The following is a 6000-nucleotide window of genomic DNA, read 5'->3' as shown; positions in this document are numbered from 1 at the left end:
GCTGATTTTTAAAAAGTGAAGTTCTGGATCTATTTGTAAACAAACTTATTCTTTTAATGCAATCATTGGAATCATAAGAATTACAGTGACTCCATACACCCATCAAAACCATAGCAATTTGTGGGCTGTCTAAACCACCCTGGAGGGGAAGAAAACAAGATTCTGTTGCATTTGTGACCTCTAGAGGCCAACATGAACGTGATATATTTTATTCATTCAACAGTGCCTCCAAATACAGTGTTCAGGAGTTGGGGATTTATAGGCATTAGAAAACTGAGCAAACTCAACAGAAGAGAAGTTCCATTTGAGGAGGATATGTTGCCTTGAACCAACAACCACAAACCACAAATAGAAGTTTTAAATAATAATTTGAACAAAACTCAGACATTTGGAGAGTCCTAATGGAAAATGAAAGCCTTGTCAACCTCACAGTGGAGACATCCAGACTAATTACTTACGGTGAGAAATCATCATGCGATGAATACAGTGGAATGCACTCTCTGGGTCCTGGAGTCAAAACTCAGTTTCAATACTTGCTAGTTACATGTGTTCTGGAAAAATTGTTCACCAATCTGAGCCTCACTGTACTCATCTATAAATCAAATAAGCATAATAAAACCCACCTCGAAGTGCTTTGGGTAGCTTAAAGGAGATAACATAGATTATAGATGTATTTTGAAAATTGCCAAGTATTAAATCAGTGATACATGTTTTATTAAGATAGTATTTATTCAGATGTTTCCTTTTACCTATAAATTATATGCTTTTTCACCACACTGATTAAACCAAAACAAAATATTGGTCTAATAAATTATTCTTTAAATTATAAAGAATTTTGAAGTAGGCGTGTTCTCCTCTCTCTGCATTGTACTCTTGCACATCATCATCCTTCCTAACACTAGCTGGAATCAAGCATGGAGCAGCAGTGACTTTGCTGCCCAATTAGATTTATTATTTTTTATCTTAAAGATGTAAATAATGATACAACCTTGAACTATTAGGATATTTCTTCCCTTCTCAACATGTTCAGAAATGGTACCCACCTACCTCCCCTCATACACTGCTTGTGCTCAGCATCTTTCTTCAAGGGCTAAATTTTCTAAACTACCTTCTTTTACAGTGGGAGCAAAGTCTGATTATTTCAGTTTGCACATTCATACAGTCTATCTACCGTATAGAAAAGATCTAATAGAATACGGATAACTAGTTGCTGCAAAGTCTCCTTGTCCCTTGTTTTTTTCCCATAAGGCAAAATCCTAATCAGGGACCTCTCTTTAGCATTTAACAAAACTATTCACTCTCTGCCCTTGACTTTTGGACACCACTAAACCACTTTCTTCATATTTCTTAGGTGACTCCATCTCAATTTTCCTGTCTAAATCTTCTTTGGCTCACACTCTAAATACTCTTGTCACTTTCTTCCAAGTTAATATGTTAGCTGAGGCAAAAGAAGCCAGTCATAGAACAAATGCCTCTTGATTCCCCTTCATGAATTATCTAAAATAATCAAACTCATAGAAATAGGATGGAACTGTGGTCCCAGGAGCTGAGAGGAAAGGGAGGTAGAGAGTGGCTGTTCAATGGGTATAAAGTTCAGTTATACAAGAAGAGTAAGTTCTATAGATCTGCTGTCTGACAAGGAGCCTGCAGTCTCCACAATTAAATAAATAAATAAATAAAATATTAACAGAATCACAATACATTTAACTCACCCCACCCTACTCCCAACTTCCCAGGGAACTGAGTAAAATCATGACATTTTTAAATATAATTAATTAATTTAGCAAACATTATTAAATGTCTATAATATCCCAATACCATGCTAGTTACAAGTGATACAATGATGAACAGCACAGACTCAGTACCTGACCTCGTGGATTTTATATTTTTGTAAGGATATAAAGAGAAACAGCCAAAGAAATACCCAAGACAACTATACATGGCATAAAAGGAAAAAAAGAAGATTATGAGACTGAGCAGCCATCAACAAGTTTTTTTCCGAAAAGGGCCACAGCAAATATTTTAATCTTTGCAGACCATGTAGTCTCTATTGCAACTAGTTAACTCTGCTATTAAAGGACAAAAGCAGTGATAGGCAATACATAAATCAGTGGTTGTGGCTTGGTTCCAGTAAAATTTTATTTTATTTTTTTTATTGGTTGTTCACAACATTACAAAGCTCTTGACATATCATATTTCATACATTAGATTGAAGTGGGTTATGAACTCCCAATTTTACCCCAAATGCAGATTGCAGAATCACGTCGTTTACACATCCACAATTTAAAAATAAGCAATGGGCCAGATTTAGCCTGAGGGCCACAGTTTGCCAACCCTTGAAATAGAGAAAAATTGGAGTTGGTCAGTTTAGATATAAAGGTCCAAGAATGCATCTCAAAAAGGAGGCATTTGAGCTGAGATCTGAAAGAAAGAAAGAGCCATACTACTTCCCTGAGCCCACTGACCCTTGAACTGGCAAAAGCAAACACATATGTTTTATTCTTTTGTAGTTTGGATCTGAAAGATTCAAATGATAACCCACACAATCTAGAAAGTCCATAGCTTCATAATGCTAGACAGACACCAACCTCTGCATCCCTAGTGTGGAAATTCACAAACAAAGAGAAAAGTCACTCAATTTATGGAAAAATTTAATAGTTTAAGCCAGGGATATGGACCAATCTGACAAATTAGATAAAAATTCCACTTTATACAGACTAAGTGAAAGTAGAAAAAAGAATTACAGAGTCCTTTATCTGTATTTTAAACAAGAATTGAAAATACATTGAATCTATGTAAAGATTATTTTGTATCAAAAATCTTTATTATCATAGAAGCATCATATTTTACAACAGACTACTATAGAAAATTGAATTGACTTCTTTGTTGGAAAAAAATGCAAAGTATAGGATATGAAGAAGTATAACTTATATATAGCAGCAATTCTATACAGAAAGAGCATATAAAGCAATAATCACCAGAAATTATACAAATTTTTCCTTTTAGTCTTGTTTCTTCAATCAAGCTAAATTCATGGAGAGTATCAAGTTTGAGGTCAAGCTAAATTCATGTAGAAAGAAACATACCTAGGCTTTTAGTGATGACACTGCTGAATTTAAAGGCCGTGGGCAGGGTGAACTATGTTTATCTAAATTAGGAAAGGGAAGAGGGGCAGGAAAGAACAGATAATACACAAAGAGAAAAATGTTCAGTAACAGAGTTCTCCTGAACAATACTAAATGTTTACAAGCTCAAAGATTGTGATCAAGAGATTCTGTGTTCATTTAAGTTATCATTCATATCCAAGGGCAAAAAAAATCTGCTCAGATTCAAAAAGTGCACCACTTCTATAAACTAATTATTCTAAGTATTACTCTAACCAACTAAGAGTTGAACCAATAAATGAAAAAGCATGCCGGGAACTGTGGCATATGCCTATAATTCCAGTGGCTGGGGAGGCTGAGGTAGGAAGATCTCAAGTTCAAAGCCAGTCTCAACAAAAGTGAGGTGATAAGCAACTCAGTAAGATCCTGTCTCTAAATAAAATACAAAATAGGGCTGGAAAAGTGGTTCAGTGGTCGAAGGCCCGAGTTCAATCTCCAGTAAATTCTGTGCGCACCCCCCCCCCCCGCAAAAAAAAGAAAAAGCACCACACACACAATTGAACAACTGATAGGTTCAGAATATGGCTACCTTATCTCCTTTCCCACAAGCTCTTAAGCCATATGGCTTTGCTGTCCCCTATTGAAGAGTCTATTTCTCCACATTCTTTTTTTTTTTTTTTTTAATTCTCATCTCAGTAGGTTCTTTTCTAAGGCACGGTCATCCTAAAAATTGTTTTACCTCTCCAAAGGGCATGTCCTTTCCCTCTCTGTCAACCAAATGAGATTCTCATATAATCAGAGAGTTGGCATATGCAACCAGTAGCTCTCAAATTATGACAAATTACATGTGATATGGTTTAAATTCAGCACAACTCTGGAACACTATTATTATAAGTTCCACATTTCATACCAAATGGATCATATTATAGCAATAAGCTGCTTTTTTAATTTTTTAATTTGAATTTTTAACTAACAATAATTATACATATTATGGGGCATAGTATGGCATTGGATGTATAGTATGTGTAATGGTCCGGTCAGGGTAATTGGCATATACATTGCCACAAGCGTTTGTTATTTCTTTGACTTGGGAACATTCAGAATCCTCTCTGCTATCTACTTTGAGAAACACAGTTAATTGTTATCAAACACAGTTGTTCCACTGCGCTATGTAACCCCCGAGATAGGAGGCTGAGGCAAGAGGATCACAAGTTCAAAGCCAGACTCAGTAAATTAGCAACACCCTAACCAACTTAGCCAGACCCTGTCTCAAAATTAAAAGGTTGATAATATGGCAGTGGCTAAGCCCCTGGGTTTAATCCCCAGTACCAAGAAGAAGAAGATGAAGAAGAAAAATTACTTCTAAAATAAATAAATAAATAAACAAATAAATAAATAAATAAATAAATAAATAAAGCCCTTCTAGTCAACTGCAAGCTGCTCTTGTTTGATAATGATGCCAGAAGGCGTTTGTACTCACTGAAAAACCTAACTGGTCATGTCCTTAAATTTAAAACTTAATCTCATAAAAATTACTCTCCTCAACACATGTATCACAGAACATCAATCTGATTCAATTAGATACTCCAAGAGTAAAAGAAGACTTTGTTCAATAAGTTCAAAAACTTCTTCACAAACAAAACTGAAAAGGTCCCTCTCATCCGTACCTCCTTGTTCCTCTGTGCAAGATTTCTTCTGGAGATATAGCCAGCCACAGAAGTGCCGAATCAATGGGTTTGTAGATATGCAGCTTCCCTAAAAATCTTCAAGAGGCCTCCAGAATGGCTTCACCAGCATGTACTCCATCCCGCAGCGAGGAAGGGTTCCTGGTCTCCAAGGCCTTGATGGTACTTGACATGATACAACTTTTTACCCGTTACCATTCCCATATGCAAAGTTTTTATCTGCAGTTATCCAAATTGTTTCCCTTCACATGCTTTTTTGATTTTTCTCTTTGAATTTTCTCTTCATATTCTTTGATAATTCTTCTATTGAAATCCCTGAGTTTTTCTGATTATTGGTTTGTAGGATTTCCTTATATGTTAAATTTTTATTGGTTGTTCACATCCCAAATATTTTTCCCAGGCTATTTATAATGTCCCACACAAGACAGAAATGTTTAATTCTAATGTCATAAATTCCACTTATTTTTGTCTTTATGTTCTGTGTTTTTTATCACCTTATTTAAGAAATCTTTTCTAACCCTGTTGTTGAAAAGATATTCTCCAATACTTTTATAATTGTTTTATCATTTCATTTTTATTTCTAGATCTTCATTCAAATGGGAAGTCGTTTTTGTAGGTGGTGTGAGTTTGAGAACTGTTTTTTTCCTCCAAATATTTTGCCAATTTTCACAATAATGTTTATTAAATAATTTATCAAGTCTTCAGTCATCTTCCAGGAATTGGCCAAGTTCCTATAAACACATGAATTTCTTTAAGATTGTGTCCTATTTTAGATTCTATTGTGATATCTATTTGGCATTTTTAGTATCTGTATCACACTGATTTACTATTCTTAGTAATATATCTTAGTATCTGGTAAGATGTTTACCCATTTTGTTCTTTTTATTAAAGAATTCTTTTAGATATTTGTGGACTTATGTGTGACCAATTCACTTCCATTGCACTTTTTTTTGGAAAATTCAACCAACATTTTTAATAAGTATAATTCTGGATAAATGCTAAAATTTGTAGAAGTATCCCTAATGACTTAATTATATATAACTGAATTACATTTAAACAGTCATAGGAATTTTGTAATATATTCAATTAAGAATCAAAACAAGTATTTGTTGAGAACAAGCACTGAACATTTTAGAGAACTAATTAATACTTTCAAAAAGACTTGATGAATATGTTGTTATATAAAATTAAAGGCCACAAGGTTTCCAAAC

Source organism: Urocitellus parryii, chromosome 5, assembly GCF_045843805.1.
Source record: "Urocitellus parryii isolate mUroPar1 chromosome 5, mUroPar1.hap1, whole genome shotgun sequence".
Classification (NCBI taxonomy): Eukaryota; Metazoa; Chordata; class Mammalia; order Rodentia; family Sciuridae; genus Urocitellus; species Urocitellus parryii.
The sequence above is the reverse complement of the archived record's forward strand: the minus strand, read 5'-3'. Positions refer to the sequence as shown.